The following is a 14,431-nucleotide window of genomic DNA, read 5'->3' as shown; positions in this document are numbered from 1 at the left end:
CCCTCAATCCGCAAAAAACTGAACTCCTCCTCGTCTCCTCTAGACATGCAGCCGCACCCACTCTCTCCACTCTCCATTCCCCCAACTTTCTCTCCGACACAAGAAACCTGGGTGTTATACTTGATAACCAACTAACATTCAAACCATACATCAAATCTATCCTTAGCAGCTGCTATTTCAAACTTCAAACCCTCAAAAAACTCAAACCCCTTCTCTACTTCTCCGATTTCCGCACGGTACTCCAATCCATAATTTTCTCAAAAATTGACTACTGTAACGCTCTCCTACTTGGACTCCCTTCTAGCCACATCAAACCTCTACAACTCCTCCAAAACGCTACTGCACGCATCCTCACCAATGTCAATAAGAAAGACCACATCACTCCCACCCTCATTGATCTCCACTGGCTTCCCATTCACTCACGAATTATTTACAAGACCCTCACCCTCATCCACAAAAGTATTACTAATGAACACTGCAACTGGCTAAACCCACCCTTCCTCCCTCGTACCTCCACAAGACCCACCCGTGCTTCCCTCCGTGGAACCCTTATCCCTCCCTCCATAAAATCCACTAGACTCATTTCCACCACCAATAGAGCCCTTTCCCTTGCAGGCCCCTCCCTCTGGAACTCTATGCCTCTTAATCTACGTACCGAAACCTCCACACCCACTTTCAAGAAGAAACTCAAAACCTGGCTTTTCCTCCAAGCATACCCCCATTCTTCATCATCTTCACCAACTAACACGCTAGCCCAACCATCATCCCTCTCCAACACCCCCCTTTCAGAACCTACACCCAACACCCTCCCCCTCTAAAGTTTCCTACATCTGCTGTATATAACCAGTGTACAACATCTGTATATATATCCAGTGTACAACTTCTGTATATAACCATTGTACATATTTCTTCCTCGAATCCCTATTCACATTTTATCCCCTTGTATCTGTTTGCACCCTCCCCCTGCCCCCCCTTTGTATCGACCCCCCCCCCCCTCATCCCTCCCCAGTTACTTAGTTATTTGTTCTGTTACTGCGTTTTACGTTATACACCGTTCTCTGTAAAGGCTATGCCTATATACTTTCTGTTGTAAGTTACGTGTGAACCGGCACGATGTGCAAACGGTTGCCGGTATATAAAATTAAATAAATAAATAAAAAAATAAATTAGTGGTAAATTACTGTCTTTTCATAAGGAGGGTATTGTGCCTGCAAGTAAAGGGAGTTTGTTTTGCTTTTACTGAGATGTCATCAAAACCAGAATATCTTTTTTGGTATGGTGAGTTGTACAGGTAATGCCCTAGTTCTGCTCTGCACCCATTTTTGGGGGTCAAGGGTGTTCCTGATGATGATGCAGAATGTATATTTACATTTAGCCCCTTGACGGTCGGTCACATGTTCAGTGTGTCATATGTGAGAACCATCTGTCAGGTGTGTCCTGGACGAAAAAAGGTTGAGAACCACTGATCTAGAAGATGGATTGTCCTGTCTTTGAGGAGCTATTTATTTACTCCTCCAAAAGCCTAGATGTGAAACTGACTGGATTTAAAATCAAAAAGTGTACATCACTTTTGCTACAAAGGATGGGACTGGTTGAAATGTAACATTTGGCTGAAAAAACTAAGGATCACTGCAAGACAGAGCCTGCAATTCCAAAATGTATCTAGAAGAAAAGAAGGCCAGTAGAAAAACTGTCTTTAGGAAAAGATACTTTAAATAAACCTGTTTCAGTGGATCAAAAGATGAACCCATAGAGGACCAGATTGAGACCTGACTGAGGCACCAAGGACTTAAAGGGTAACAAATACACTTCTTAATGCGAAGGAAGCAGACTATATCTGGATGGGTATATATTTCAGCAGAAATTTGGCCCCAGATCTCAACCTGCTTCACTGATTCCACCGCCACCTTAAACTCAACATGGCCAAGACAGATCTTCTCTTTCTTCCAAGTTCACCTCCCCTTTTCCTCTCTATTTCTGTGGACAATACTGTCAACTTCCAGCCCCCTCAGCCCATAACAGAGGTCATTTTTGACTTTCACGCCTACACATTCAAAACTCTGCTAAAACATGCCATTTCTTTCTCTAACACATCACCAAAATCCATCCCTTCCTTTCTGAACACCTACCAGAACCTTTATTCACTCATTTCCTCCAACTAAAATCCCACCTTCTTGAAGTTCCTTTTAAGTCTTACGCTGCTTGTCCACTTTAACCATTGTCTTGCTATATGAAACTCCAAGTCTCTTTTGCCTCTATGTCTTGATTAGACAAAGCTTTATTGAGCAGGAAAATTTCTCTTATGTGCTTGTACAGTGCTGCAAACAACCAGTAGTACTATAGAAATGTTAAGAATAGTATGGGCAGCTACCGAGATCCCTTTGACTTGGCATCTCTACCAAGAGATGGCCAAACTGAACTTTGAGAATTAAGCACCAACCCTTTATCTAGGCCTCTCTGAGAGAAGGCCAAAACAGACCTAATGTCTGTCCCTCTAGGTGGAAACTGGTAGCTCCTCAGAAACATTATTAAAGAGGTGCCATATCCAAACATAGCCCAGGAAGATGAAATTCTTGTGAGCCTTTAGCATGGTTGAACTAACTAGGAAAGAATATTTCTTCCTGCTCAGGTAACGCCCTCTCAAAGGCCAGATCATGAGGAATAGACTTAGTTTTTGGGTACTTGCCAGGTTCTTATGGCCTGGATTGGCTACTGTTGGAAACAGGATGCTGGGCTTGATGGACCTTTGGTCTGACCCAGTATGGCATGTTCTTAGGAATGGAGCCAGGTCCTCTACTGGCAATGAATGCGGCATTAGCAGTCTACATCCACTAGGCATGGCACAGAAGGCCGGATGCATAACCAATACCAAATCTGGTGGGAGCATGTACTTCGTACTTGCCAATTCGCAAGTGGATTGCTGAAAGCTCCAGACTCCCAGAAGCAGAGGCCTCAGAGGGCTGGGGATACTGTGATTTTGTGGGAGTTGAAAGCTAGCAAGACCCCCCCCCCCCCCAGCTGTCGCAGGACAGTCTGCTATCACCCACACAGCTGCCCCCTTACTCTACCAGTACAGAGGTCCCAGAGGGAGCAAGTCAATAGCACAAGCAGAAGGCTCTTTTTCCCCTGTCGCATGTGGGACAGGAAGAGCATGTGACGTTAAGAGATGCACCAGATCCTGCAGGCCGCACACTTGTGGCCTCAATTCAGGTCCAAGGGCTGCGGAAAATTGGGCCAAGTAGGAGGTCCTTATCCCCCAACATTTCCCCCAATGCATGTACCCCTTAGGCAGCTGCTAGTGAAAAGTGTTACCTGTTGCTGAGGAGCCTTAAACTTTAATTAGTATTGCCCCAAAAACAAAGGAGGAGTGTGGGTAGAACAGGGCTACTGCCTGAGGTTCCCTCTGCAGGGGGCCTCCCTTAAGGCTCAACCAGGCTGAAGAAACTAAGAACCACCTGCAAGGGTGATCAACCAGGACCACTAGGGAGCCAGGTATCAACTCCAAGACCTTGCTCAACCAAGGGAGACCCTAGGAGTGCTGCTAAATGAGAAAGAATCAGCCCCAAAAGGACTGTTGCTAAAGGAGAATACCAGCACTTGCTCAACCAGGCTGAGATTTAACCAAGGCCCTGGGAGGCTAAAATCCTGCTGGACCAGGTCACACATCCACTATCTGCTGGAGGCAGAGACTACTGGCACATTTCTAGTCTTCACCTCCCTTATAGCCAGTGATGTCGTCATAGAAAAAATAGATGTCCTCTGCCTCCATAATCTAGTAGGTGAAATAAACCATTAACTTGGATTTGTCTAGCAGTACAAGGAAACACCCAATTCTTTCCCTGCTCATTTTAGGGGCAATTTGGTCATGCAGGATGAAATCAAGAATAGTTTCATCCAACCAGATATATCAAGTTGCAATATTAGACACTTTAAACCAAATGTATCTTAAAAGTGTTTAAGATACATATACATATGTATCTTATACATACACATGTGTTTAAGATACATATACAAAATGAGAACAAGACAAAGAACAAAAAGCTGATAAATTACATATGAAAAATAGTTTGTACAGTATGTTCATTTGTCGTCAAGAGCTGGAAAAAACATTTTCAGGACCCAGGAAAACAATTTTTTCCTTTGTTTCCTGTGTTTTCTTTTTCATTTTTTGGGGGAGTTTTTTTTCTATTATTTTTGGGTGTTTTGTTATGTTGCTTGTCTCTCAGTTGTTCCAGCCTCTTCCCTTGCCCTTCCCCTCTTCTGGATTGGGACCTCCGACACAGGGCCAACTGAAGCCGAAGCTGCTCCTGTATGCAGCATGACAGAAGATATTTTCCTGGGTCACAGATCAAATTTTAGGGACCCAAGCAACCTGGTGCTCTGGATTTTTCCCACACTGCTTGTGGGGGATGCTATACCTGAAATTCCAAACTCTGAAAACAGACAAAATAATGAGACTATGCAATAAAGTATTTCAGGATTTCCTGCAGAAAAATTGTGTACATAATAAATTTCTCTAGTGTATCTATCAGATATAAACTAGTGATTCATATTTAAATTTAGATACTAAAAAATGTCACATCAGCTAAGCTTTCAAAGTCATTATATGGTATTCTGTCTTTTTCGCTTCTGAAACACTGCAATTAGCAGCTACTTAAATAAGATCACACACCTCCTCCCTCAAAGCAACCACCTGCCAGGAAGACCCTTACCCCTACTGGTTAATCAAGCAAGCAAAAGCTGCCTCCAAGGCCATCATCAACACATTTGTGGAAAGTCATCTACCAATCTACCTAAATAAAACAAAACATTAAAGAAACCCAACCTAGACTCCAATGACCTTAACAATTACCTCCCAATCTCAAACCTTCTCTTCCTTACAGGCCAATTCAGTAAAAGTCGCGGGAGAGCACCCACTCTCCCGGCGTGCGCGATTCAGTATTTAAATGAGGGCCCGCGGTAAAAAGAGGCGCTAGGGACACTAGCTCGTCCCTAGCGCCTCTTTTTTGACAGGAGCGGCGGCTGTCAGAGAGTTTGACAGCCGACGCTCAATTTTGCCGGCATCCGTTCTCAAACCCGCTGACAGCCACAGGTTTGGAGACCGGACGCCAGAAAAATTGAGCGTCTGATTTTCAACCCGCGAGCCGATTTTAAATTTTTATTATTATTTTTTACTTTGGGACCTCCAACTTAATATCGCCATGATATTATGTCAGACGGTGTACAGAAAAGCAGTTTTTTTACTGCTTTTCTGTACACTTTCCCGGTGCAGTCAGAAATTAACTCCTACCTTTGGGTAGGCACTAATTTCTGAAAGTAAAATGTGCGGCTTGGCTGCACATTTTACTTAGTGAATCACGTGGGAATAACTAATAGGGCCATCAACATGCATTTGCATGTTGCGAGCGCTATTTGGGGGGGGGGGGGGGGGGGGTTGGACGCGCGTTTTCGACGTGCTATTACCCCTTACTGAATAAGGAGTAACGCTAGCTCATCAAAAATGCGCGTCCAAACGCAGGTTAACAGTGCGCTCTGCACTGAATCGGCCTGTTAGCAAGGTCATTGCAAAGGCTGTACTATCACAGGTTATCTGACCACTTACTCACCACAAAAAAATTATTTAGCAATTTGGCTTAAGTCCTCACTGTAGTACCGAAGCCACACTAGCTAGTCTGGTGGATAAACTGATACTGTGCCTAAACCACAGGAAAGCTGCACTGCTTAAACTCCTAAGCCTATCAGCTGCATTTGATACAACAAAATATACAATTCTCATCTCTCCCCTAAGTGACCTAGGCCTACTTGGCCACCACTAGCCTTGTTCGTATCCTACTTACATAGCCACACCCAAACTGTCACCCTTGGTTTGGCTACTTCAAAGAACCTACCCTCTCACTTACGGAGTACCACAGGTATCCATCCTCTTACAGACCCCGTTTAACATCTACACTGGGGAGAACCAGATCACTTACTACTTTTATGCAGATGACGTCTAGCTGCTTGTCGCACTTAGCCCAGCCCAAAACAAGGCAACTGCCAACTTAAATGACTTAAGTATGACTGAATATTGGCTACATTAAAACAAACTAAAATTTAGCCCTAAAAATAGAGGCACTATGGGTTGGTAAAAAGATCTCCCACAGGTGATCCTTGAACTACTCTCCCCATCAGCTTCCAAATCCAGAGCCTAGGCTTCATACTGGACTTTCAAATACCACTGAAACTTGAGTACAACAGTAACTAAAGCAGCTTTCTTCTACTTTCATCAACTCTGCCACATCTGCTCTCTCCTAAACTACTCATTTGCCAGACCTCACTGATCTCCTGCTTAGACTACTACAATTCACTGTACACTGGAATCCCAAACAAAGTGAACTGTCAGCTACAACTTATTCAAAATGCAGCAGTCCAAATGATTCAAAATGGCAGCCAGACTGACAAGATTACTCCAGTGGCTTCCCACCTTCTACACTGCCACATTCAAAATTCTGATGCAGGCACACAAGACTCTCAAAGGCTGTGTGCCAACCACCTCATACTCTATATAGCTTTTCGCATAGTATGCACCATAATTTGAGCATCTAGAGCAGTGGTTCTCAACCTTTCTAATGCCGTGACCCCGCAATACAGTTCCTCATGTTGCGGTGACCCCTCGCCCCGCCCTCGCCCCGTGAGGGTGGGGTGAGGGCGGGGCTTTGGTCATATGGGGGCGGGGTTATGGATGGGGTTGGATTTTAGTGCACACTTATTTAATTATGACATTTATAATGTGAATGTAACTCAACTCACCATAGGTTCTCACATGCATGGCACACTGACCCATGATAGTCACGGGGCTAGATGTAAAAGTACAGTTTGTATCCACAGGAACCCCCCTGACCCACAATAATGGATGTAAAGCAGAATTATGACATTCCCCATACAACTCACCCTACAAAAAGATATTCTGGTTCTAGTGACATCTCAGTAACAGCAACTCAAACTCCTATTTCCAGGCTCAATAGCCCTACTTATGAAAAGACAGCAGTTTACCACCAATGCATGTCCTCTGAGAAAACACAACAAATAAGACCGATACAAACGCTTACATGCTAGCAAAATATCTCATCTCGGTAACAGACACAGAACCGACCTAACATACTCCCAGGATCTGTAGTAATGCACATAAACTAATCCGCACACAGTTACACCTGTATTATGGAATACACTCAAACAGGAGCAACCCTATCTATGAAAAGGCAACACTACAAATATTAAATCAGGTCCTAAAAACCAATACACCTCTTATTAGGAAAACAGAACTAGCAAGCAGCTATAGATCCCCACACAGAAATAATTGTAAAACTATACTAATAAGCAGAATAAATGTTTCAAAACAGCTATGAACATCCAACAATTAAAAACTCATAAAAACTATTAAACATTCTCCAAACACCAATAAAATATTTCAAAAAAGCAGACATCACACAATTAAAATGGCAGTCAAGAAAAATAAACTTAAAAAGCCACCTTTACTTACCCCCTCCAGCAGCTCTCCTACTCCCCTTCCCTGCAGGCCGTGGCACTCACCAGAAGCAGCAGTAGAAGCTAAGCTCTATACTTATGGTCCTCTTCCTTAGTGCCCATGTCTCACACACACACACACCATACCAGTCATGCCCCCATGACCAGTTTCTGTCTCTCACACACCAATCATCTCCCAAACAGTCTTTGGCACACACACACCAGTCACCTTCCTGAACAGTTTCTCTCATGCCATACACACACACACAGGCTTCCCACTCCCGTGTTTTACTTACATATATGGGCTTCTCACTCTCATAATCACTTTCTCTGTCTCTCTCTCACTCACACACACACACACACACACTCACTCACCAGTCTCTCACTCCCATGCTTGCTTTCTCCACATGCACAGGCTTCTCATTCCCATAATCACTTTCTCTGTTACACACACACCAGTCTCTCATTTCCATGCTCACTCTCCACGTGCACAGGCTTCTCATTCCCTGAATCACATTCTCTCATATTCACACACACACACACACCAGTCTTTTTCTCTCACACGCACCATCACCTTACCAAGCAGTCTCTCTCTCTCATGCATGCACACTCACCCAGGTTTCTCACTCCCATGCTTTCTTTCACCCCCACAACACCAGGCTTCTTATGCCCATGCTTTCTCACATACCCAGACTTCTCACTTCCATGCTTTTTCTCTCTCTCACACACACACATCAGTCACCTCCCTGACTAATGTCTCACACTCTCACATACACATCAGTCATCTCCCTGAGCAATCACTTTCATTGTCTCTCACATACACACACACACATCAGCTCTCTGACCAGTCAATCACACACAGGCTGGCTGGCTGCTTCTCTCTCTTTCTCTCACTCACTTCCTCTTCTCCCCCGAGCACAAATGGGAGCTGCAGCAGCCTCCGCTGGCCAAGAAAGAAGAATCCCATCGGCCGCAGGAGGCTCATGCTGCTGTCTCCTTTCTCCATTACCGGCTACTTCTATTGCTCGAGGACCGATGCTGCAGCTGCTGCTGCTACTTTTTCGCGCGGCTCTCTCTCCTTCCCGCGCACCGCGATTCACTTCCTGTTCCGGGTCACGGGAGGAGGGGGGGCAGGCGCAGGAAGAAGAAAAGGCCCAGCCACGGGTGCACAGCTTCTTCTAGCACCGCTGCCGTTCCCACTGGGCTTGAACGTGCTGACAGCCCGGCGGCAACGGCAGCAGGAGAGACCGGGAGTGCGCGACACCTGCCGGTGCTTGGCGGCGCCGCGGACCGGCAAAAAACTCCCACGGCCCGGTCCGCGGACCGGTGGTTGGGGACCCCTGCTTTAGGCGACCCCTGTGTTTTGGGCGTTCGACCCCCGCCGGGGTCGCGACCCACAGGTTGAGAACCGCTGATCTAGAGCAATGCAATTCACCTACATCAGAAAGAAGACCTTCCCAGGTGCTATCCCCACCCTATGGAATTCTCTACCACCCCTATAATCAGACTTGTTCTGATACTCCAATGTCAGGAAACAAAAAAAAATATCTGGCTCTTCAATGCAACATTCAACCTACACATGTAGCTTGAGCAAATTAAACTCACTTCACTCAGCCTTGTACACCACATCCTGCCATATTTGGTACTTTAACATGTCTAATATTTATACCTTATGTATGTTTTATTTACTGCATTTCTAGGTTGTCTACAACCACACCTCCAGGAAGCTTACAATTGAAACACTCATAAATTTAAAATTAAAAAAAGCACAAAACAAAAACAAAAAAAAATTTAAAAACCAATTTAAAAAGCTGGACTATGCCACCCTATCTTATACATTACATACAGACAGGCCATCAGATAACCTCAGTAAATGCCAATTGAAACAAAATGGCCTTCAGTGTTTTCTTAAATGATATGAAGGAATCTTAAGAAAATAAAATGTCAATGTTACAACAAAAAATCTCTATTGAAAAATGACCGCTTTAACAAATGGGAGAAAAATCAGTGGAAAAGTCAGTTTTCTAAAGATTATTTTGTTAGAACATTGAAATGCCCAGGAAAATTAAAATAAAAACTGAAAAGAAAGATTCCTAGTGATTTAATACAGTTCATCAATTGTAAAGCCTCTAGTAAGACATCCCATAGAAAAGGCCGGTTACACAAAAAGCCTGTTTGCAAGTCTAAGATTCATTATGGTTTATATTTTATCTATTATGTGTGTTGTGTATGCCATGTAACTTACTATAACATGCTTTGAACTCTTGGTGAAAAAAAGACAAAATTTTGCATCATTATTATAAAAAATAAAAACTGATGAAAGGCAATTGATCTACTAGAGGTTCCCAAGCTTCTTAGGAGGGTGGACCCCATTTCAATATCCAAAATTTTCACAGAGCCCCCCCCCCATTTCTTTTTCATATATGCCTGCAGGTATGTGCCATATATAGAAAAGTTATGAATGTAATAAAGAAATAATCATATACACACTCACTGATAATATATAAAACTTACTAAATAATGCTTACTGATATAAACTGAATACATATAACTGCATAACAGCTGTAAATGTGCAAGAATGTATTCATATTCTGTAAATTATGCAGTGTAGCTACAGGCAGCCACACAACTTGATCTGTTTGGATCTGGAACAACCGGAGGGAACGGACTGGAGAGAGTGTAGCGGGGTGGGAAAGAGACAGACTAGTGGAGGGAGAGAGACTGGTGGGGAATGGACCGATGGATGGAGAGTGTGACTAGCGGGGCTGGACTGGTGGGGGGAGAGAAAGAGGGACTAGCGGGGGCAGAGAAACTTGAGGGGATTGACTGGTGGAGTGAGAGAGATTGGTTGGGATGGACTGTGGAGCAAAGAGACAGACAGGTGGAGAAAAAGAAGAGAGGGACGTCTGAGACAGGCTCACATCACTAAAAGATGTGGATAAAGGTTTGGTGCACATATTTCCCTTTCAATCCTTTCCCCAAATGATGTTGGGGGTTTTTTTAATAATGATTTTGAAGAAAGTCACCTATGACAGGGAAACCACTGTTAGTTTGATCCTGGCAGGGGTCAAATGGCTCTCTCCACCTCCCTGTCACCAAATTCCATATATACAGAGACATCACACACACCCACTCTTAAAGCAAGAGGCACTGCTATATTTTGCACTATTATCACAAGGTATTGGACATGCATGTCGGTTGCATCTCTAGATAGAACTTTCTAAGTTAAAAGAAACATCTGACCATTTTCAACCAAAGAAAACTACCACTAAAGTTATTCAAGAGCATCAATCATCCATATAGGAGTGAGCCAAATTCCAATACAAAACCTGCACTTCACATTCTACAATACCCTGCATTCATAGAAACTCTCCCAACAAAGAATGCAGAGCAAGAACATTTCCCCTTACCACTCACCACAGAAAAATACAAAATTCTGCAAAAAAATGTACTCAATCTATAGGAAACCTGCTATACAGTAACACCCTAGCAGACTCAAAGAATAGCCACTTTATCTATGAAAAAAGACAAACACTGTAAACACTTCATCAGGCCCTAACACACCAATTTACCACCAGGCTGCTATAGATCCCTATATAGAAATCACTGGCTAACAAAATTCCTCACCTTGGTCACATGAACACAGACCCACACCAAATACAGAATACTGAGACCAAAAGTAGAAATACAAACAGGCAGACAGAAACTGAACTGGAAACTGCAAGAAGTCAGACTCTGTATGCACTGCAACAGTAGAAAAACAGAAACATTATCACTCCTCATAAAACATCATATAACAGAAAAACCATGCTAATAAAAAGAATATTTCAAAACTGACAAAACATTCAATAATTTAAAATAAATTTTTAAATTTCCCAAACAAAAAAAAATTTCAACACATCAGACATCAAATAGCCAACAATTAAACTGATAAGGATTTAAAAAATTCACCACTCTCCACACCTGGGAACTTCGGATTTCCAGTCACCCTGAAATTGCAGTAGGAATGTGGCGGAGAGTGCACGAACTTTCACCTCTCTATCATCCACACACAGATGCACACATTCATTCTCACTCACACATGCTCATTCCCTCTCTCATACGCACGCACGCTCCCCAGGGCCGGTGCTTCCCATTAGGTGAACTAGGCAGTCACCTAGGGTGCCAATAATTAGGGGTGGCAAAAAGCAGCCATGTGGGGCTGTGAGTGGAGCCTATCCCACTTGCGGCCAAGAGGAATAGAGTCTTGGTCGCAAGTGATGCCAATCCTGCTCATGGCCCAGATAAGCACAGAATCGGTGGGCTGCTAGCAGTGCCCATCCTGCTTGCGCCTGAGAAAAGCAAACACTCGGCAGGCCACGAGCAGCGTCTCAGTGGATGAGGTCAGGACCGGGCACAAGGCAGAAGGGTTTACCTAGGGCACCTAACACCCTAGCACCAGCCCTAATGCTCCCTCTCTTACAAATGCAAGCTCCCTCTCTCATATACTTTACTCTCATATATTTACCCTCTGTATTAATCTAATGTAATTATCTTATTTCTACTACTTCATTTTTCTCCTCCTTCACCCCATCCCTGTTTGCATTGCCATGTATCATTTCCCTCTTTGCTCTAACTTAGCGTTGTCATAATCTCCTAATGTTCTTTTCTTAAGTTGAATATTAATTGTAAAGCACTGCCGCTAATTTCTATCTGTTCTAGCGCTGCTGCTAAAATATTGTTGAATGTGAACCGACATGATGTTACTAAACGAATGACGGTATATAAAGAACCTCAAATAAATAAATAAATATACACACTTTCAAAGACCCATATATGCTCCCTCCCATATATACACATGCTCAAACACATATGCTGTCTCTCATACACATGCTCCCTTGTATGCACACACCATTCCCTCCCACACAAAACGCTCCGTCAATCATACATGCTTATACACACGTTCCCTCTAACACACAGGCTCTCTCACCCACAGGCTCATGCTATCTCACACATACTTCCATTCACACAGGCTCTCTCTCAAACACCCCATCTACCGGGCCTTCTCCTCACTCAGCCTGCCGGCAGCCCCATGGCTTGCTTCATCGTTTTGCCTGCTGGCAAAATGAAGTGAATTGGCAGTCCTGCTGCCTGCTTCATTGTTCTGCCACAGGCAAGATGGGGGTGTCCTGGCAAGCCCTCGGCCTGCTTTGTCTGCTGCCGGCAATTGAGTGTCCAGGGGTCCTCCTCCTTCAGCTACCAATGAGATGGGGTGAACAGACAGCCTCTCTGGCCTCCTTCCCTCTTCAGCCACCACAGGCTGTGATACTGTGACAGCCTATTGAGGAGCTTCTTCTCACAGGTTTTACAGACCCCATTATTTTCCAGCATACCCATAGGGGTCTGCAGAGCACAAGATGGAAACCACTGGTCTACTACAACCACTGCACATAGATGTGTTATATTCAATTCACAGAACGTTGCCTCAGATTACTATTTTAAACTATTAATTTAATACTTTCAAGACATTGAAGTAGCTTGCATCTCTATAACCACATATGAATTTTATAATGTACAACAAATACCTGAATTACAAGATAATCAGGCTATTGCTCCCAAACCTGACAAAATATAATTTTAACGTCTTATTCAATTTACTGTTTACTTCACTGAAGTAGAGTTAAGACATTATATCAAAATCGTGATTAGCTAAAATATCATGTGAAAAACAAATTTCATAAAAAGATTAGAAAAACGATGATTTTGCCCAAAAGATCTGCAAACATCGTTTATCGAAACATTATTTAATTCTCTGAAAGCGAAAAAACGCAAAAATATAGGTCCGGCGATGAAACACGCGCTAAAGCCTCAAACTACTGTGATAGTTAAGGCTTCGCCACTGTCGCAGGCCAGCGCCATTTTCTCCCGCTGAACATTTTTTTTTTCATCCAATATGGCATCTCTCTGATGATCGTCGAAAAAAGACGGACTTGTTTACAGTCTGTCAGCTCCGCTCCGGCGCGCAGTGCGTCCCGAGGCCACTTCATAGCGCTACAGATAACGCGACAACCACAAGGCCCGTTACCACTCTAGCTCCAAGCCTAGGCGCTCAAGCCGCCGGTAACTCCGCCAGGGGGTGTACTGGGCCGGGCATGAAAAGAACCGCAGTCGCTCGCGGAGCGTGCAGATCTTTTCCCCATAGGCCGTTCCTGTTCCCACGGCAGACAGAATAGAGTAAAGGGTAAGACGGCAGGCACGGGTAGCCACCGTACACAGAGCATTCCCTGCCAGGTAGGCCTCAGGACTCGCCCCCCGCCACAGGAGGAGGCGGCGGAGAGTGCGTCAGGAGAGTTTTCCAGAGACCTCGGTACAACCCGAGGCCCGGGCCAACACTGGATTCTTCCCCTTCCCCCTACGCGGTCTCAGGGAAACGGTGTAGAAACACGAGAAACCCGTTACTCACCTGCCGAGTCCTCGCGCTCCGTTCTTCACAGACACAGCTCTGCCGCAGGAAATGACATAACAGACGGACCATCCACCTACCTTCCCCGCCCCCAGGTTACTGTTGGGTCATGTGCAAGTGGCTGAGCTCCTGAAAGGGGCGTGGCCTCTGAGACCTAACACTTCCTTGGCTGTGAAAGAGTTCACATTCGTATAACTTTATTGGCATGACAATTGTACATGTGTTAAAGTATAAATAGAATGATTAAAAGAAAAAGGGGAAGAAAAGAAAAAAAAATAAACATAACAGTAAAGTAAAATTACAGGTTAATGAAATTACAATAAGAAGGCCAAATCTGACGTTTTGGTGCTAGTCTAGTCCCTGGGCACAGGGGCCTGGAGTGACTGCTGAAATTGGTGGTGCATCAAAAAATTGGCTGCTGCCAGATGCCCTAGAACACAGTCCACCTTCCTACTATTATCTTGTGAGCATTTGATGCAAAAAAAG

General features: G+C 44.2%; 1 protein-coding gene across 1 annotated transcript in view; it reads right to left on the bottom strand.

Annotated features, from left to right (window-relative positions):
- The window catches only part of ZFR (zinc finger RNA binding protein), a 312,134-nt gene extending 298,040 nt beyond the window's left edge, over positions 1 to 14,094 (bottom strand). Inside the window, 1 exon segment of the mRNA XM_029579284.1 lies at positions 13,946 to 14,094. The gene's annotated coding sequence lies outside the window, so the exon portion shown is untranslated.
- Between the last annotated feature and the right edge of the window lie 337 nt (positions 14,095 to 14,431).

Source organism: Rhinatrema bivittatum, chromosome 1 (assembly GCF_901001135.1).
Source record: "Rhinatrema bivittatum chromosome 1, aRhiBiv1.1, whole genome shotgun sequence".
In the NCBI taxonomy this organism is placed as follows: Eukaryota; Metazoa; Chordata; class Amphibia; order Gymnophiona; family Rhinatrematidae; genus Rhinatrema; species Rhinatrema bivittatum.
Note: the sequence above shows the minus strand (reverse complement) of the source record. Positions and strands in the feature narration are given on the sequence as shown.